The sequence below is a fragment of the Adelges cooleyi genome, unplaced genomic scaffold, assembly GCF_023614345.1.
Source record: "Adelges cooleyi isolate 19-005CV unplaced genomic scaffold, UGA_ACOO_1.1 ACOO_flye_CR_arks_rails_tigmint_CR_PRNA_40, whole genome shotgun sequence".
NCBI lineage: Eukaryota > Metazoa > Arthropoda > Insecta > Hemiptera > Adelgidae > Adelges > Adelges cooleyi.
Window position 1 is genome coordinate 45,461 of NW_026096079.1, and position 22,743 is coordinate 68,203.

The 22,743-nt window shown below is 30.6% G+C and overlaps 1 protein-coding gene across 1 annotated transcript in view; it reads left to right on the forward strand.

Annotated features, from left to right (window-relative positions):
• LOC126841665 (uncharacterized) overlaps positions 1-15,104 on the forward strand; it is a 47,904-nt gene extending 32,800 nt beyond the window's left edge. Inside the window, exon 2 of the mRNA XM_050578259.1 lies at positions 15,025-15,104. The gene's annotated coding sequence lies outside the window, so the exon portion shown is untranslated. The remainder of the gene's footprint in view (positions 1-15,024) is intronic.
• The last annotated feature ends 7,639 nt before the right edge of the window (positions 15,105-22,743 follow it).

Consider the following 22,743-nt stretch of genomic DNA (forward strand, 5'->3'; position numbering starts at 1 on the left):
AAATAATTAGAGTATTAAAAAAAAGTGTTAGAGTATAATATATGTTTATTTTTTTAAACAAAAGTCAATAATTTTCAGTATATTATTTTTAATTAAAGTTAATGAAATGTAAGTAAAATTACTTAATACCTTTTACCTAAACACTAAGGTGCCTTTTAGTAAGTGCGCATAAATGTGGCAGATCTCTAGTCACCTTCCGGATTGTTTCTGCCTCAGGTGATTATCCATCCAACGAGCAAGCCTCTGATTATAAATAGTTTAATGCCTCGGGACAATTATATTGTCTAGCTTTATAACTATAATAAACAGGTTTGTAGCTTGATCGCAAGTACTGACACTAGCAAAGAAACAAGAGCCGTACTTTGGCTGCCTCGGGAGATGCGGTCTTTATCACAGTACACTTATTACTAAAGAACACTTAGTTCGAATTACCTTAAAAGCGACTGGAGAAAAGGTAACACTTTTAAATTAAGTAAAAGAAAAGCAGCTCAAAAGTCAATAAACACACACACAATTATAATATTCGTAAAAACAATGTAAAAACAATAATGCACGCGACAATACCCTCCTCGTAACAGAACGGTCGCTTACGGGAGAGTGCATCCGACATAGTAATTTGGGCGGCCTTAAATAATAACCGTGATTGGATTTTTACTGTGTAGACAATTTTGTATAGCTTGATTTTATTTATTTGGCCTACATTAAATGGCTTATTTGCTAAAATACATTTATCTATAAGAACTATACTACAACTGATAATATTCTTTGTCCTAACGACTAAACTAGCTAATCGTAGACATGAGGCTAATATTTCCTTTCTCACTAATAAAACAGATTATTTTATTCTCTACTTTTATTGAAAAATTTCCGCAAACCTACCTTAGCATACACTCTATCATCCTCTTCCTAATCCCTTTCCTACAAACTATGGCTCAAACTCCTCTACTATTCGACTAATGCGGTTCGCCAATGAATGCTCTTCTTTAATATTGTAAATAGTCTTTCTAGGAGTATTATCTTATTTCTTATTGACTAATTTATTTTTAAAATTAACAAACTTATGAACTTACTTTTTTTTTGTGCTTTGGGTTTGTTCTGTGTCTAATAAAATAAATAATATCATCTTCGATTTTATTGTTTACTCTATGAAATTAAATCAATTTGTTATATGCAAATTGTGTGAATTTTCTAAAAATTTAAGTTATTTTATTACCGGATGATTATTATTATTATTGTATTGTAATTTTTTGCTCAAAATGGTTTCATTAGTTATCAAAGTGCAATTTTTTTTTGTTCTCCTTAAAGACTTAATGTTGGAATACAGAATTTTGAAAAAATTGTAATATAGGGTGTCACGGAAAGGTCTACCGAGCTTCAAATGAGACATTTATGATGATCTATGGGTACAATAAATGGTATTCATTTTTTTTTAATTTTAAAATTATTTAAAATAGAACTTGTATCTTATTGAAAAATGGTCTTACGAAAAAATCTGAAATCAGAAGAAAAAATGTTGTTAAATTAATATGTAATATAGGTTCTAAATGTTATAAATATATTTTTTGGTCACCACTCTCCTGGTAACAACATTTTGCGTAGGTAAGCATCGCGCTAATGCAAATGCTAAAAGCACGATGAAATTTGAACTTTCTGAACTTTACCTCTGAATCAGCGATGTGTGTGTGAAAAGTCATAAAAAGTTCATATAATGCATATAACAAATCATAAAAGACACCATATTAAAATATATTACATTCGTCCGCTTTAGGAGTAGAGCATGTGTTGACCATTAAAACTCTACTAAGTATTAAATATTGTACATACATTATATGTTAAGGTTTTAAAAATATATATTCGGTACTTCAACGAGACTCTGAAAAATGCTTTTTTTTAAACCGTACTCTCATGTCATGTATAATGTTGTCGAGAACTGCATAATTAAATCTTAGGTACACTTAGGTGCCTGGTAGATTATATTCGGGAAAGACAAGACTACAATACATATTTATGTTCAAATGTGTTTCCTTCAAGGGAAAGATGGTACTTGTATTTTTGTTTTGTACTTTTAAATATTTTTGGGAATTTAATTTGCGTTCTTAAGCTATAGGAATTGATACATGGGCTGCGTGTAACCGAAAAAAATCCACCTTGAAATTATTAAGAGGCCTCTACGCCTGTGTATTTTCTATTGAAAACAAATTTTTGTAAATTCGTAAATAGGTTTTCTTTCAAACCGATGAATTTGCACACGAGTTATTTTTTTGCGTAAGTACAAAAACATTTTTTTTTATGTATTTGAACAATAGGTTTATCATTTTTCGACTTGTTTACTACGTCTTTAGGCCCTCGGTTGCTTTCAAATGCCGACAAAGTCAACACGACGTTAACCGTTTTAAAATGTGTTTTATAAACTATAAAATATGTATTATATCTACGGTATATTACGCCACGCTAGGAAATGTATCAAAATTTCCATAGCCTTCAGTACAAAAACACTCGATATATACACAAGAAAAAAGGCGTTTGCATAGTATGTTATTTCCCGAATTCTAGCAAGTATGGTGATAATTCCAATATAAACAATAGCAAAGCAAAATCCTAAAAGTAGCACAAAGTAAAATATCCAAAGCGGTATTATGGTCAAATAACCATACCTAAGCTTTAAAGTATAGGCTATAGCTTAAGTCTAAATTGATAAGATTATGAAATCGTCGGCACAATAACCATAAGGTGGAAATAATATCTAAATATTTTTATTGTTTCTATATTACTGTATTTCTCCAACCAATAATTGAGGAAAAACTACATATTTTTAAACTTATGGTAGCTTTTTAATGCCAATACGCTGGATAAAATAAAAACACATCAAACTATGATTTCTTGTACAAAAAAAAAATTGCATTACAGTTTGTGCCATCCATTTAGAGCTACCTCATCTCAAGTTTTTCTGTGTATTTAAAAAAAATATATAATAATGATTATACCTATCCAACAAATAAAAAGACAGTAAAAAAATTGAAAATTAATCTAGAAAAAACTGTTAAGCAAACTTATGGTTAAATATATAGTAAAGATATAAAATCTACTTGAACCGTAAACCATAAAAATTGTACACTTCTCGCGTACACGTGTTACGACAACGATGTTGTCATCTTCAGCGCTAACAACAGACTGAGACCGATTACGGGCGAACATCTCCCTCTATACATATGTACAAGGTCATTATACCGGGTGTGACGTCACACCGGAAATGATGACTCATTTGTCAACACATTTTATAAATTTTAATAAAATGTTTTGTAATGGACTTAAGTCCCAGTTTAACAAATTTGTCCTATTTTTTAACATTTCTATTGCTTCCCTAATATTAAGTTCTTTAGAGTTATTTACATTTTTTAGTAATTTTACTGATTTGATACTATGATTAGTGTCCAATAAATGTTCCGCAACAGGAGATTTGTGTACTTCTTGGTTTTTGATGTTCCTTATGTGTTCTTTAAACCTTACCCCAATATTTCTTTTTGTTTGACCTACATAACATTTAGCACACTCTTCACATTGTATTTTATAACTCCCGGATTTTTCTTCTTCCCCTATTTTATCTTTGGTACTACCTAACAAAGATTTTTAAATAGTACTTTTCGATGCGACTAGAGTTACACCGTAATTTTTAAAAATGTTTGTTAACCCCTTTGAAATACCTGGAAAATAAACCATACCCGATCTAATAATTTTTTCATTACCCCTCCTACTGAGCGTACTGGCTGTTCTAACTTCCCTTGACCATTTTTGCTTATTGACTAATCAAAAAATCATATTTGGATCATACCCATTAAATTTAGCTATTTCAATTATTAAGTTAAATTCTTTATCAAAATCATTTTTTAACATAGGAATATTCACTAATCTAAAAACCATACGGTTGAATGCTGCCATTTTGTGTTGCCAACTGTGATTCGAATTTTTCGGTATGTACCTAAATGTGTGCGTTTTCTTCCGATAAATCTCAAAACCTAAATAATTGTCCATTCTTTTAATTAGTAAATCAAGGAAAGGTAACTTTCCATTGATTTCTTTTTCATACGTTAATGTAATAGAAGGATAATGAGATTTTATATTTTGAAGAAAACGATCAATATTGAAGTCTTTAACCCACTATATGAAAAATGTCATCAACATACTAAACCAAACTTTCGGAAAATTATCATTACTATTTTTAATATTTGTTTCAAACCTACTCATAAACACTTCCGCCAAAAAGGTGACAATGGATTACCCATTGCTGTGCCTTCAGTTTGTGCATAGAACCTATTCTGAAACTGAAAAACATTTTGACTCATACATAATTTTGTTAAATTTATTAACTCACTAACCCTGTCTTTTTCTATATTTAAATTATATAACCAATCTATTAAAAAACCTATTGTTATGTCTATGGGCGTACTTGGGAATAAAGCTACCACGTTGAAGGATATCAGTCTATCGTTTGGTTGGATTTTGTAATTAGTTAGCTTGTTAACTAGTTCTATGTTGTTCCTAACTGAAAAACTATCAAATTTCTTAAAAGAATAAAAGTAGGTTTTTTATTAGGGTTTCAAATCCTCAATTGCCAAAGCTATGCCAAAGCTTTACCAAAAATTCACAAACCAGGAAATACAATGAGACCTATTATATCAAATATTAATGCTCCAACTTATAATTTATCTAAATATTTAGTTAACGTTTTTTCATCTTTTAAGAAATTTGATAAATATATATAAATACATATAAATAGATCAATTATATTATATATATATATAACTGCTAGGTTACTTGGTAATTTTTCCAAGTTGGGCGTATTCCTTTTCGGAGTCACTAATTTTTAATTGAAACACTAATTTTATTCTTCGAACAAAAATTGTACACATTCTGGTAAGTCCTATAAGATGCTATTTAAATATAGATCCGAGTATTTTATCAATTTTTTTTTAAAATTGTATTGCAAACATTATTTAACATGAGTAACTTTTGGATCGCTTGAGTACCTTTTATTCACCAAGTTTTCCAATGCAGTAGCTAGGCGTCATCTCTTCGAATATCGTTCAAAATTCTCCAGCGTGATACGGCGAACGTCGTTGTCCGGGTTCGACAGAATCGTAGCCAGACAATGGACGAAAATCATATTTATGTTATTATTACCAAGATGCCAGTACAATAATTGTAGTTGGCACGTGGTCTCCAATATTTTTTTTACTTGGCCCACATCAGTGTCTGGATGGCTTCTTTTACCTCCGCGTTACGTTTCGCTTTCAACTTTTGACATTTTCATGTCTTAGCTCTGGCACATTTATCGTTTTTATACTTTTCTTATATATCGATGAGCGACAAGAGAATCAGCAGATCACATGACATATTCGTGACCCAATGTCTTTCTTTGTAAGATCGATGACTTCTTCTGTAGGATTTATCACTTCGACGATATCATTCTTAGCTTCATTTTTGTAGGAGGCGGGCTGGTACGTGAATCAGTCATACAGGTCTGCAATACTAGTCGTGAGGTGCATCTTGAGGTGTTCGCTTGAATCGCACTACGTCATGATGTAAATGGACGGTTAGATTTTTTAAAAATAAACTACATTTGATAACAAAATAATTTACAATCGATCCAGTTAAACTACTCATTATACCTAACCGAACCATATTCATCAGCAATATTGTCTTTACCCCAATTCTCAATTATTAAAAAAAACTCTTAAAAAATGTTATTTTCGTATACTAGTATGATGAGAAGTATGATGCATCGGCCCTGAAAGCTTTTGTGTATTATTATAATTATAACCTATTAGACTACCCCCTTGTTTTTTATTTAAAAAAAATCTTTGATTTATATATAGTCTAATAATGTAAGGCACAGTAATCCAGTCGGGTAATAGCCAGTTAGAGAATGATTGTAGGAAGAAAAAATTAGTAAAATACAAGTATTTGTAGAAAACTGAAATAGTTAAGTATAGGATTTGACACAGTGGTTATTTTCTGGAATCTACATAAATAGTTGTTCATACATAACCGAGTGAACAATATCAAAAAAGCACTTTTTCAAGGTCAATGTAATTTACGTCGAGACAATTCCGTTCGTAATTAGATGGGTAATTATATATAAAGGGAAGATTTTTTTTTTTGCTAAGAATATTTAGTTTTTATATTTAACATAATAACAACATAACAATAATAACTAAACAATGGGCATAGTTAATATAAATATAAAAGTGAATTCTGAATTGTAAGATTCCTTAAAAACATTTTGTATAATTATATTAGAATATCTTTTTACTTAACTGACCTAAAATACGATTTACGAAAATATACAAATTGTTAAAATAAATCGTTAATATTGTGGAGTATATCCTTCCAACTTTCAATAATATTATTTAAAAAATGTAAAATTATTCCTAATTAAATACCTGTCAAAATATTATAAAATTCGCTTACCTTTGAAAATTGTCTATTTTGATTTTATAATATTTTTTTTTGTTGTATACTATAGTGCACACTTTATACATTATAGTCAGCGCTCTATGTTAGCTCTTTGGACACGAGCACACATGATGTGCAGTATTCTCGATCATACACAAGTTTTCCAATAACATATTTTTTTGGGTCATCAAAGAAACCGCCTTACGTTTGCAAGCGGAATCAATCATTTTTCATAGCCGTTTAGGCCTAACGCTATTTGGAGATGTACAGAGTGATCCATTTAGCGTAGGACAATCAATATCTCTTAAACTAATTGCAGTTTTGTAGTTTACCATTTTTTTTTTAAATAATATGGTTTATGTTATTTTACAATATTATGAAATTACTAAATATTTAACTTTCTTAGGAGTTTACAGTTCTATAAACTTTCGACATTCGAACTGTAACGTACATACAGGGTGATCTAAATGTACAGAACTCTTTATCCAGAGGCTCACATTTTGGGTTTCTAATTGATAATGTATTAGGTTATATTTTGTACTCTGAATAATTATTGTTGTATGAAATGCGTTAGAAAATTATAATGAACGACAAAGTGTGCTAACGGTACATGTACTTTTTTTTGCGTCCCATTTACCTTAAACTCAGGGCCGGACTTAGAGGGGGGGGGGGTTTGACAACCCCCCATTCGGAAAATTAAAGTATACACAGTCGGCACATTCGGAACAAAAAGTCGGTAAATATTATAACCCCCATAAAATAATACAAATAACATATTTATTAATTTTATTTTATAAAAGTAGGTGGGTACATAATTTTTATTGGAATCTGGCAACTGAATAGTGAATAGTCGGCATACGGACGACCATACGAAAATATAATTTTAGTTTCTAGTATGAAAAAAAACAATGCATTTTCGGTTATTCCCGATTTTAGCAGAAGTATGATTATTTGTTTATAATAACTGTGGTGTATATTATATCAAACGATGTTCGGTCATGGGACCTATTGGTCTATTGTAAACAAACATTCTATCCCTCTATAAGTATATATTTTTATTTTAGTTTTAAAATTTTAAAAGATTTCCTACTATAAAAAAAAAATACATACTCTTCTGTTTTAGACACATCACATAACCCATAGTATTAAGTCTGCAGGCAAAGAGTTAGCGGGTTTATTTTTGCTTGTCCCGTGTGCGCTTGTAAAATAATAAATATCGGTTATAAATGTGTGTAATCGAATATATATACATGCAGACATGAGCATTTTTTTAAATAGTGTACCTAACTAAAATTAATATAAAATTGTACTTAGACAATAACTCATAAAAAAATACATTTTTTATTTAATTTCAAAGGTTTTAATAATAATTTTGAATACAATGTCATTATTTTTTATAAAATTATTTAAAATATTAGGCTATTCGGAACCATAAAATAAAAATATATTTAAAACAATACATTTTTAAATTAAATACAAATTGCCCAGGTGTGATCGTGGAATCCCGGATTTAGAACAACTTTGAAAATAAACACATACCGCATACGTACTATAAATAGGGTAATCTACTACCAATAGCCCGAAATTTTAACCTATAGAATTTAAAAAATTTTATACAGGGTGGTCTATCTGATATAAGACAATCATTTACTCAAAAAATATGGGTATTTTACTATATTTTTCAATACCTTTAAAACTTAGTATTGAAATTTTGTGTCTTTAACCCATATACGTTAAATAAACACGGACTTCGTTTTTCCAAATGGAAACATATGTTTTTAGCTCCATAGGTATGTAGACCGAAGAAAAAAATTTCAGCGTTTAAATTTGTAATTTTCATCAATCCGATCAACTTTGTAAAGATATTACATTTCCTCCTATTTCTTAGGCTGTCCAAAAAAACAGTGGCCGTCGTTATCTTTTAAAAATAATAAAAAATGACCCTCACGATTTTAAATTCAACCAGAGATATTCTCGATATAACTGATTTGGAAGAAATAACAAAGAAATAGTCCGCATTAAAAAACTTGTACTACTTGTACTATCTAAATTTGTTTGTATTAATTAATACTTAAAAAAATAATAATGTTCAACAATAAATAATTCCCATTAAATTAAGCAAAAAATTGTGACTTGTGATGTAAAATGTCATAAACTATTTACGAAAGTACCCAAATATTTTAGTCGGCAATTAAAATTTTAAAGTCGGCATCTTCATTTTGACACCCCCCCCCCCTCTTGCATATTTCTTAGCACCGACCCTGGAATCACTAAGTTTAAAAGATAACTGACTACATTACACCAGATTAGATAATTTTTTTTTTATCTTGTCTGTGATAATATTATGAAATTTTTTCCTTTACCCTCTGGTAACGGTGATTTCAAACATGTGACGTCATGGTTTTTGTTTAAATGCCGAGTGAGCTCGACGCTAATAAATAATAAAAAAATGATGGGCTGAATGCTGTTATGTAATACCTAGTTATGATTTTCCTGAAGAACCTATGTATGATGACATATTAATCGATGAGTATGGTTCTTATAAATCTTGCAAAAAATTAATGCACATTGTAAACATTTATTGCTTTGTAATTTGTGGATAATAAATAAACCTATTTTATATTTGTGACTAATTTATAAAGATAACATAATGTTTAAACTCTGCTTTCTTTTTTACTTTTGTTCAACTTCTAGTGGAAACAATTCATTTAATGTGTAAAGCCCTATGTGTAATTGTCATTTAAATGTATTGTTGTATTTTTTGCAAGTGCCACTAAATGGGCATCATTTAACAGGGTTGCTACCATTTTTGAGTATTTAAAATGTTTCAAGACTTCCTCAGAGAGGAAATTATATTTTACCCTCCCTAAAATGTTGTTATGTTCATTTTTTTAAATACTTTTTTGAAGAGCTAATCTCATAAAACAAGCATTAAATCTAAAGTTCTAAATTTCACTATTTTCTCCACGCTTATGTAATCCTAATCAATATGAATAATTTTTGCTTTAAAAGTATTATAGCTGTTTTTATTATAAAGTAAAAGTATAAACAGATATTTTCTCTATGCGTAGATTTGAATTGAAAATATATTCATTTGACAGTAAAATGGTTTTTGCGTTTTCTGCTGTTGTCGTTGTAATAGTTCTTATTTGTACAAACGCCGCAACTACAAGAATATTAAAAAAAAATTATGTTTTCTTTGTCGGTACAAGTCGATATACTACTATTTGCTTTTATAACATTTTGCATATTATCGTTTTCATGTTTTCACAGTATTTTTGCCACTGAAAATGATTTTTCTGTTAGAATAAAAAAAAACAATTCTACGTATAATAGATTTACACTACAATTCCAAAAACTACGGTTAAAAAATCAAATAAAGATAATTTTTTTTTTTGATACTTGTGTGTGGAATTCGAAAGGAGGAAGGTTAGGTGTAGAGGCTGGTAGAGAACGCTAGCTTTTCTGATAACTTCATTATCAAAGATACCTGAATGTCCCGGATCAGAGGAGTTGAACTTTTTTACTATCCAGAAACAGGCTATAGATTTACTGAAGAGAATAAGAGGAGATAGTGTGGCTTTATAAGAAATGCACAATTGCCTACTTAAATAGCCTAGCTACCCAAGCCTAAATATTTTCCATAATTTTAACAATTCGTATATAATATGACTAGGATAGAAAAAAAATTTTTTTTTTTAATATCCTACAAGAAAATTTGTAAAATTGTTTTTGTGGATGTGTATTGGTTTAGAAAAATGCTATTGATCAAATGTTGTTTGCATCAAACCGAAAAATACTTGAAAAATTGTGTTTTTACACGCAACCCTTCAAGGTTTTTTATTTACTAACGCAATTAATAAGTGAAAAGTATTTTTTCATGTATTATTATTACTCATAATATGTTTATTTACTATGTTCTTCAGTACATGTAGTTGCTTACAGTAGTCGAGTCGAAAAAGCCAGAGCTCAGTTGTATGACGGAATTGACTTTAGCAGGATTTGAAATATTATAAACTAAAAACTTTTTGTCTGTGTAAAAAATAATCGTTTCCGATGGATCACCGCGGTTTTCTATTGTCGACATTGTTGTTTTGCGTTTACACTCTAGACGTGTACGGGGCGTTCGAGCCGATTTGTAAAGGACAATTCCTTCATGAAGATTACAATAGATTTTTGATATATTTGGACCTGGGATACAATAATCCCAATCCAAGCACCAGTCAGGATCTAGCCAGCACAGTGGAAGAGATAAAGTTAAACACACGGTGCGGCATTCAAACGATATGTCTGTCAGTTATGCAACTAGCCACGATGCGTGAATTCAGCCCGCTTAAGTTCGAAGGGTTCGAAAGAATTCCAAAAGACGCTTTGGTGATACTCTACAACATCAACGCCAACTATGGCAGCGGGATCCTCTATCCGATGTGGCTGTTCAATTTGTACGTTGAAAATATTATCGAATATTATAAAATATTTAGCCCCAGTCAAATGACATATGTGCACGAAATGATCATGGAACAACTGTCGGAGTCCATGATGGACTGTCCGGGTGACAACGAATTCTCCTTGGTCGACAGTAAGTTTGAGACGGTCAAACATATTTCCAACAAGATTAAAAAACACTTCGACCTAATTCGTCCGGACCTGATACGTGTCACCAAAGAAAACAAGTCCTACGAACTCATCGATGTCAACAACTTGCTCTTCGGTCATAAAAATATAAATAAGGTTGTTCATTATATTGATTCTATCACAAATGCAACTGACAAATTCTACGAAATTTGGGGTGACGTGTCCGGTGAGTTTTCAAAAGCGTACCAGAAGGCCTTAGATCCTACGAACCTGTACACTGCTTTAGAAGGTGTAAGGCAGTACCGATCACTGTTCTTCACGCTGATCAATATACTCATATTCCGAATAATATACATTCACTTATTGCTGGTCACCGACGAAAACAGAAGAGAATCGAACGCTGCAATGCACGAGACGGTCACTACATTCGTCAACATTACCGGGTCGCACAACAACGAGCCCTTATTCAAAACGTTAAATTTCTTGCAAGTCGTAAGTCCTTTGCCGGAATATTCCAATGCGGTTATCGATAATATCAGATTAGATTTGTTGGAAATCTCTTCGATTTTTCCAGGCTGCACAGTCTGGCATAAAGTCGAAGAAGACATTCGGCAAATCCTTCACGAGGTAAGCATGTTGGAGGAATTCGCGACCGCTATAAAGAAAAATCACGAGTCAGCTGTAATTTTCGTCAACGAAGTCGCAAAATGTATGGGTAATGTGGACCAACATTTCATCAAGTCGGTTTTAGAGTTGTCGTATCCAATCCCTGGGAATTTCTCTGCACATGTTCTACCGCCCTATTGGCGTGAACAAAAACCATAAAAAATAATACCATACGATAAATGAAATATTATGCTTCATAATTAATACATATACAATATTACTGAATAATTTTCTGTATGTTCATTTATTTTATTTGTATTCTTGTTTTCATTAAGTATACGAATGAGAACGGAAAGGGCCAAATTACATACAAACTAAGATACTTTCCAAGGTTTCTACCTTATATCTTGAATATAAAAAAAAGTTTGTTTAAATGATTAATTGACATCATTACAATATTATGTAGTCAATGCCAATACTTCTAATCTACGGTGACTGATTTTTAGTTATTGTTTCTAACATTCAGGTAAATCAAATATTGTTTATTTATCCCCCATTAAATTGACAGAAACTATTTTTATAATAGTTGTTTTTATCATGTTTTTACCCTTTAATTCAGATACAATAACAACATGTGACTAGAAATATATGTTATCTTATTTCACAAGAACAAAAAACTATAATCCGAGACGCCGCCGTCGTCAAGTACAAGTTTATGTAAAAGGTACGTAAGTATATAATACAGTAATATTATACAGTGATAGTTAGATTAGATGGATCACTACTATAAATGTATGAAAAGGGTAATTCATTAGCTATGATACAGTCAAATTTGTTTATAGTTTTTAAAATAAATGATCCCATTTCATTAGCGTTGAAGCTTTATCAACTCAATCTAGAGTTGAAGTACATGTAATATTTCATGTATTGAAATTGTGTATATGTGTACTCTCATTTTTTCAATTTTATTTACACAATTATACATAATAATATATGTTTAAATAATTTCAACGAACATTTTTTGGAATTTTTTATCACCAGAGTTGTTATATTGATATCAATAAATATAATATATTACTATAAAATACACTCTGAAATAATAATAATCGACGAGATAGTTTAACTAGAGATATACAAACATGTGTGTGTAGAAAACTGTACTTTTTTGGAACGGTGGTGTTGCGTATCTGCGTATGTTAACGTTTGACGGTATGTTTTGATTGAACTTAGGTTATGGTAAAAGCGAGTACATTATATGTTTAAAAAAAAAAAATTTTCGTTATGATTGAAAAACCAAGGTAGTTGTTTTGACAAAATAATAAAAACGTTCAAAACAACTCATCAACAAATACGGCCTACGAAAATTCTAAGTTTCGAGTAAACAAAAACAGAATCTTATTTTAGCTTCGATGCAAAGCGGAGAAGGATTGGTTTTACTCTGATGTGTTTTTTTTTTATCTGTATACACTGTAACTTTTTTAATACTAGACCAACTCCTTCGAGTAGCAACTCTGTAAATCGCAAATTTATATTTATAATTTATTTATATAAGTTCTATCACAAATAAATTTCAATATTGCTTCATACGTTAATAATATCTCAAATAAAAAATCGCTGAAATTACCACGATGGATAATTATTATTTATTTTTTGAGCTTCGGTGCGGAGCTGAGAAGGTATTGTTTTTACAATGATGTGTTTTTGTTTTTTTTTTGTGTGTCTGGACTCACTATATCTCGTAAACTGCTGAACCGATTTCTTCGTGTAGCAACTCAGATCAGAAATCATACCTGAAAGGTACTTTATAAGGCCAAAAATTTAAAAAAGGAACCCTTTTCCCCATCAAATTCGAAAAAAACACCTAAAAAAATTACAAATTTTTCAACTTAAAACTACAATGCCCTATAACTTTTTTGAAAATGTCGAAAATAATATAATTTGTTATATTTCATCTTGCTAGTACTTTCTAGCGGAATAATCTATAATCGATTTTTTCAAAGTATTATTATTTCAATAAATGTTGTACAGTATGATTGGTTGACTATGACGCTCTTAAATTCGTCTAAAGTGTTAGACCTTTTTTTTATACAGTTTTTAGTAAATCTTAAATTAATAGATTTATTTTTTAAAAAATATATCAAAATTGTGCGCGCTAAAACCCATAAAATTATAAAACAGAATAATATGTCTTTTTCTTTCTGTACAGCCAAAGTCACCATGAAAAAGAAACGGTACCATGTTGTTTTTGTCAAACGCGCGCGAATAACAACAGCTCTTCAAACATAACATTGAACAAATAAAGCCTTAGCTCGTTCCTAAACTAAATAGGTACAATGTAACCAAGCAAGGTATTAACCCGCATTGCAGTAGTGTGAGCGGTTATTCTTTTATGAAAGTTTTTGGTGTTCATAGTTTACCTGTTTTGATTATTTTCGACACTCAACGAATACGAGTTAAAAAATGTTTGTGTTCCAAATTTGTGTTATTGCACTATGCAGTCTTAGCGGTTGTCAAACGATGATCACATTGGAAACTATTCAGAATTTGCTAATAACCGAGTCGAACTTTATGAGTTTGGTGTTTTTGGACAATACGTGCTACACTCGAGATAAACCGAACCAGACCGAAGAAGCACCGCAGAAAAGATGCGTTAGTAACCCAGACGTACAAGTGCAATATGAATACTACAATGTGATGCCACCCTTTACGGTTACTGAAGATCTGCGGTATAATATTTTAATCACTGAATATGCGCCGACAACCAATATAGAAATAACAGAAAGCTATATGGCCATTATACTGCAAACCTATTGCGGTGGTGCCGTAGGTCAAACATTGAATGCAGTGATGATGAACTGTGTAGATAATGGACGTTACGCCCAGGCATATATTCGGCTTATGAACGTAATCGAAAGTGAAGGAATTTCGATGTTGAGTAGATTATGCCATGTATCAAATAAAATGATAACGAAGAAGGCATCGAAGGCAATTAATGAGCTCTTTGATACGATTATTCCTATAATAGAACTTATTTACAACAAGTTTAAATTATATTTAATATCGACTGCGCCGGTGCTTCAAATGAGAGACGCCATCAACGTAGTAAGAGTGTCCGAAAGGGGGGGTTTGAATGAACGAAAAGAATTCTTTAAACTGACATGCATGGAGTTTAGTCAACGGTATGGTAACATGATGGGCCTGGTGAGTACTGGCGTATATGACGACGTCGAACTTCTAGAGACTCCCCAGATGGCCAGACAAGAATTAAAACGTATTTTAAACCGTACAATCATGTACTTTAAAGAAGAAACGGACGCTCGACCAAGCGGCGGTGATGTACTACAACAACTTCAAAATGAGGAAATAAATAGACAATTATAATGTATACAGGTGGCATCGGTTTGGACCAAAATCTACACACACACATTTTCAACTCATGACTTGAAAAATTGATGAAAATTAAAGCTCACACGTATGTATATTTTAAAATAGTAATGTGTTATAATTAACCTCAAAATCTCCTTTTGTTTGTCAAAAATATCTTATGTGTTGTCTAATAAAAAATTACAAATTTTCTTTATTATACTTGTATAATTATTATTATTAAATTATGATTTTTCATCCAAAATGGTTTTTTCTTTTCTTTTTTTTTGGTTCTCCATAATTATTTAATGTTTGACCACAGAAAATATTATATATATATATATATATATATATTTATGTAAACAAAATACTTTCTTTATTGTACATTGGTGTGAGCTACATAAGTTGGTATTACTGATCAGAAGAAATGAATACATGGAATCAGTTGGTATAGATTGTTTAAATAAAAATTGTAAAATATTGTTTAATATAAAAAGTGTAAGATATTGTTGATATCTTGATATACTCACCATTGTTTGAGAAACACGTGGAACATATAAAACAGGTATTAGAGGCAATAACAAAAAAAAGGTTTCAGATTAAAATTCAAGAAATTTACGTTCGTCTCGGATTTGGTAAAATATTAAGGCTATATAATCCAGAACAACTCGGTAAGACATAACTCGGTAAAATATTGTTTAATTTAAAAAGTGTAAGATATTGTTTAACATATTAAGTTTATATTAACAGTTAGAGGTGTAACAAAGAATTACAACTTGTGGTTTCTCTTGTTACAGGTAAGTTTGTAAATATTGTAAATATGACGTTAAACGCAGAAAAAAAAATTATAATCTCTTGTTACAGAGCATCGCATTGGTTTATTTTTTTCCACGAATATTCACACTATTAGACTAGTCATACATATATATATGTCAGCTAAAAAAAAATATATTCTTATTAAAAAAAATCTCATAATATTCTATTGACAGTCCAATGACCACAGCTGTCGCGGACTATATTTAATAAAAAAAAATATATATTCTATTATTACTGGTAAACTAAATTTCAAAAATTTTCAAACCTGAATATAATCTCTTACCTCCCAAATCTGCTCTATTAGGCAAAATAATATCTGATGTGTTCTACAAATTGTTCAACCCCGTAGAACTGCATAAAGCTAATAAATATGTGTAAAAAACTAATAATCTGCTCTCTTGTAATAATATGTAAGCGCGTTGTTACAAACTAATAACAGTATGATACTTCTGAAACAACAGATAATAAGTAAATAATGAATTAATTGTTACTCCAAACACATTTTTATATATGGCAACACTGTATAACAAACACATGATAAAACTGGCTTGATAAAGAAATGCTCGGTAGTGTTATCAACTTTTTTAAATGAACGTACTGTTTTTGAAAATTTATAATCAATAAAATATACAGAGTCATCAAATTTTTCCTAGTCAATATAAACCCATTACTAATGTGCTTTGTGTTTTTGTCATGAATTTTATGTAATTCTTCTTTTTATTTACTATTATATTCAATGATGCACTTACCCCGCTGAAAAGTATTCACGGGTAAAGCCCGTTACGTAATACCGGGACAAGAGCGTCATTTTTTTTCCATACAAAAACACAATTGTTAATAAATATTATTTGAAGTCTAACTAAAAAAAAAATATATTATTTACTTGTAGGGCACAATGCCTCGTAATAGGCCAAGAACGTCTACAAGAAAAAAAGTTCGTAAAAAAATTGTTTAAATTAGTACCTACCTAAATAATAATAATAATAAATGTGACAATTTGTACCTAAAAGACTTATTCTAAGTGAAATTTTAATTGATTTAAAGTAAATAAAAATGTTAAATTTTAAGTTTTAAATTTCGTTAATTTAAAATGTTTATTGCGAATGAAAAAAAAATTTATATTTAAAACTGATAAAAAATGTTTATAGCTATGATTTTATATTTTAACGCTCTTGCCCAGTTGTCGTACTTATACTATTACATTTAGAAGTATTTACCCCGAGTTATGGGGTTAATGCATCTCTTTACTTTTTTTTTTAAAGCTCTTCTAAAAATTACATTTTCAACTGCTTCATTTTTTTTATAAAATATGAATAGCTTCAATACCAAGGATAACAAAGATACCCATAGCGAAATCATAAACCTTGAAAGTAAGCTATTATAAAGAAATAAGTAAAAAAAAAAAAATATTTTAACGCACTTACCCCACACCAATTTAACCCTTCAATGTGCCATATTGCTTATTTGAAACAATCTCCTTATTTTTTAAATTATATAATTTCTTATATTTCATCTTACTAGTACTATCTAGCGGAATAATCGATAAGTTTTTGATGTAAAAATAAATTCTAGATCGGCCAATAGTTTCGTAATTAGCCGCAGATGTTGCTCAATAACGATAAAGACCAGATCATTATTTTTTTAACGGCATCTCTCATTTTTAAACTGTTATGAGTATATTGATATTCGTGTGTTAGGCTAATGCACTGTCATTAATATCATCATCATTAGACGAGCCATGGCTACATACTAGTCAATAGTGGATGTAAAAGTAATAATGTTACAAGAAATTTTTTTTTCTAAGTATTCATATTCAATATATGTTGTACAGTATGATTGGTTTATTATGACTGTCTCAAATTCTTCTAAGATGTTAGATTTTTTTTCCCCACAGTTTTAATTAAGTTGTTAATCTGAAATAATTGATTTTTTTTAAAATATATCAAAATTAGGCGCGCTAAAACCAATAAAATTATAAAATAGAGTAATAGGTTTTTTTCATTCTGTTCAGCCAAAGTCACCATGTACATGAAACGATACCGTATTGTTTTGCCAAAAGCGCGCGAATAACAGCAGCTCTTCATACAAAACCTTGAACAAATAAAGCCTAAACTCGTTTTGGCATTGAAATTCGTTGCGATTTTACAGAAACCCGCATAGCATGATTGTACCAAAGTCGAGTCCAGTACCTACACATTAGCAAACACTGCCGCGGTGACCGCTGAATTCGCATTATTATTTTTCATGAATAAATCAAGTATTTTTTTTTACATTTAAATATTACCACAAATATAATACGCCTTTACGAGTGCTTGAATACTAACGTTACGATAAAGGACGGGGGGAAGGGGGAAAGTACAAGAAACGAACTTCAAACATGGTACCTATCCAATATCGTCTAGTTATTTGTTCTAGTCTTTCTAAAAAATATTCCTACCCACTACTAAAATTATTACCGTTAGGAACAAATTTAATGTAGCTGTAAAAAGTGTTTTGGATTGCCTCGACAGTTATAACGACGATTCAGTCAATACCAAATACTTTGTAGTGAGCAGTTATTTTTTTGTAAAAGTTCTTAGTGTTTTTGTGAAAAACATTAGTGTTCATTATATAAAGAATATCGTTTGTTTGTAGATAGCCGTTTTGATGTTTTTTCCCGAAAATTAACAAGTATAAGTTTAAAACAATGTTTGTGTTCCAAATCTGTATTATTGCACTATGCAGTCTTAGCCGTTGTCAGACGATGATCACATTGGAAACTATTCAGAATTTGCAAATAACCGAATCGAAATTTATGAGTTTGGTGTTTTTGGACAATACGTGCTATACAAGAGATAAACCGAACCAAACCGTAGAAGCCCCGCAGAAAAGATGTGTTAGTATACCGAATGTTGAGCCATACCAAATCTTCGGTGGATTGGATTATGAAAAATTCGGTGTGATGCCACCCTTTACGGTTACTGAAAATCAGTGGTATAATATTTTATTCTCTGGATATTCGCCGACAACCAATACAGAAAGAACAGAAAGTTTTATGGCAGTAATACTGCAAACCTATTGCGGTGGTGCCGTTGGTCAAACATTGAACGCAGTGATGATGAACTGTGTAGATCAAGGACGTTACGCCCAGGCATATATTCGGTTTATGAACGTTTTCGAAAGTGAAGGCATTTCGATGTTGGGTAGATTATGTCATTTATCAAATAAAATAATAGCCTTGCTGTCGTCGGAAAAAATTAATGATTACTTTGGTACGATCAATTTTATAATAGTACACATTTACAACAAGTTTAAATTGTATTTAATATCGACGGAGTCGGTACGTCAAATAATAGCCGCCATCGACGTAGTAAGGGTGAATGACAGTTATTTGAGAGAACGAAAAGAATTTTTTAAACTTACATGCATGGAGTTCAGTCAACGGTATGGTAACATGATGGGCTTGGTGAGTACTGGCGTATATAAGAAAGTCGGACTTCTACCGACTCCCTTCTTAGCCAAACAAGAGTTAAAACGTACTATGAAACAAGCAATCGCGTATTTTGAAAAAAATACGAACGCCGGACCAAGCGGTGGTGACCGTGTACCACAACAAATCCAAAATGAGGAAATAAATAGTCAATTGTAATGTTTACTGATGGAACCGGTTCGGACCAAATCTCCATACATATTTTTAAGCTAATGACTTGAAAAATTAAAACTTGCACTTATGTATATTATAAAATAGTAATATATTATATTTAACCTCTAAATCTCCTAAAATGTTTGCCAAAAATACCTTATGTGTTATCTTATAATAAAAATGTACGTTATAAATGTAAAAAAAATTAAATTTGTATAATTATTATTATTATTATTATGTTATAATTTTTCGCTCAAAATAGTTTATTATTTTTTTTTTTTGGTTCTCCTTAATGATTTATTAATGTTTGACTACAGAAAATATTATATTTATATATATTATTTTATAGCTCCACTGTAGCTACACTTTCGGTCTAGTTTTCAAACTCTAATCACCAAAACTTTGTTTGAAAAAGTGAAAAAAAAAAAAAATTCTTTCCCTTCTAGGAAAATGGTTTACGCTTTTTTATTGGTTTGCCAATGTTTACCGGTAGTACTTTGTTTAAAGAATATTCCATACAAGTTTGGAAATAATTAGAGTATTAAAAAAAAGTGTTAGAGTATAGTGAATGTACATTTTTTTAGTGTTTTTTTTAAATCAAAAGTCAATATTTTTCAGTATATTATTTTTAATTAAAGTTAATGAAATGTAAGTAAAATTACTTAATACCTTTTACCTAAACACTAAGGTGCCTTTTAGTAAGTGCGCATAAATGTGGCAGATCTCTAGTCACCTTCCGGATTGTTTCTGCCTCAGGTGATTATCCATCCAACGAGCAAGCCTCTGATAGTTGGATAGTTGGATGCCTCGGGACAATTATATTGTCTAGCTTTATAACTATAATAAACAGGTTTGTAGCTTGATTGCAAGTACTGACACTAGCAAAGAAACAAGAGCCGTACTTTGGCTGCCTCGGGAGATGCGGTCTTTATCACAGTACACTTATTACTAAAGAACACTTAGTTCGAATTACCTTTAAAGCGACTGGAGAAAAGGTAAAACTTTTAAATTAAGTAAAAGAAAAGCAGCTCAAAAGTCAATAAACACACACACAATTATAATATTCGTAAAAACAATAATGCACGCGACAATACCCTCCTCGTAACAGAACGGTCGCTTACGGGAGAGTGCATCCGACTTAGTAATTTGGGCGGCCTTAAATAATAACCGTGATTGGATTTTTACTGTGTAGACAATTTTGTATAGCTTGATCTAATTGCTTATTTGCTAAAATACATTTATCTTTAAGAACTATACTACAACTGATAATATTCTTTGTCCTCCTAACGACTTAACTAGCTAATTGTAGACATGAGGCTAATATTTCCTATCTCACTAATAAAACAGATTATTTTATTCTCTACTTTTATTGAACAATTTCCGCAAACCTACCTTAGCATACACTCTATCATCCTCTTCCTAATCCCTTTCCTACAAACTATGGCTCAAACTCCTCTACTATTCGACAAATGCGGTTCGCCAATGAATGCTCTTCTTTAATATTGTAAATAGTCTCTCTAGGAGTATTATCTTATTTCTTATTGACTAATTTATTTTTAAAATTAACAAACTTATGAACTTACTTTTTTTTTTGTGCTTTGGGTTCGTTCTGTGTCTAATAAAATAAATAACATCATCTTCGATTTTATTGTTTACTCTATGAAATTAAATCAATTTGTTATATGCAAATTGTGTGAATTTTCTAAAAATTTAAGTTATTATATTACCGGATGATTATTATTATTATTGTATTGTAATTTTTCGCTCAAAATGGTTTCATTAGTCATCAAAGTGCAATTTTTTTTTGTTCTCCTTAAAGACTTAATGTTTGAATACAGAATTTTGAAAAAATTGTTATATAGGGTGTCACAGAAAGGTCTACCGAGCTTCAAATGAGACATTTATGATGATCTATGGGTACAATAAATGGTATTAATTTTTTTTAAAATTTAAAATTATTTAAAATAGAACTCGTATATTATTGAAAAATGGTCTTACGAAAAAATCTGAAATCAGGAGAAAAAATCTTGTTAAATTAATATGTAATATAATTTGTTTGGTATCTGGCCACACATACGTCCACAGGGTGGCCACTCAGTGGCCACTGAATGGCCGGCATGTAACTAAAACCAACATATGGCATGCGACACATAATTTTAATATAAAAAAATACTAACAACACCACTGAATTGAGAATACAATTCTAACGCAAAATGATGTGTTACATTCCATAAGTTGGTTTTGGTCAATTGCCGGCCACTTAGTGGCCACTCAATGGATGTATGTGTGGCCAGATACCAAAAAATCATATAACATATCAATTCAACAAGATTTTTTCTCTTGATTTCAAATCTGAAATCATTTTTTAATGAGATAAGAGTTTAATTTTAAATAAATTTAAAATTAAAAAAAAAATGAATACCATTTATTGTACCCATAAATGTCTCATTTGAAGCTCGGTAGAACTTTCCGTGACACCCTGTGTATATATATAATTTCTGTAGTCAAACATTAAATCATTAAAGAGAATACAAAAAACCGGAAAAAACAATTTTGAGCGAAAAATTATAGTATAATAATAATAATTAAACAAGTATAATAAAGAAAGTTTATAATTTTTTACATTTATAACGTAGAATTTTATTATAAGATGACACATAAAAATTTTTTGTCAAACATAAGAAGATTTCGAGGTTAATTATAATTCAATACTATTTTATAATATACATACATGCAAGCTTTAACTTTTATCAATTTTTCAAGTCGTGAGTTAAAAAATGTGTGTGTAGATTTTGGTCCAAAACGATGCCACCCGTAAACATTACAAATGTCTATTTATTTCCTCATTTTGTAGTTGTTGCATTACATAGAGTTCTTCTCCACCACTTGTTCCAGCGTCCGTATCGTTTTCAAAGTACGCGATTGCTTGTTCCATAGTACGTTCTAATTCTTTTTTGGCTAAGAAGGCAGTCGGTAGAAGTCTGACGTTCGCATATACGTCAGTAATCACCAAGCCCATCATGTTACCATACCGTTGACTGAACTCTAGGCATGTAAGTTTGAAAAATTCTTTTCGTTCTCTCAAACAACTGTCTTTCACCCTTACTACGTCGATGGCGGCTACTATTTGACGCACCGACTCCGTCGATATTAAATACAATTTGAACTTGTTGTAAATGTGTACTATTATATGATTGATGGTATCAAAGAACTCATTAATTGCCTTTGATGCCAGCAAGGCTATTATTCTATATGATAAATGACATAATCTACTCAACATCGAAATGCCTTCACTTTCGAAAACGTTC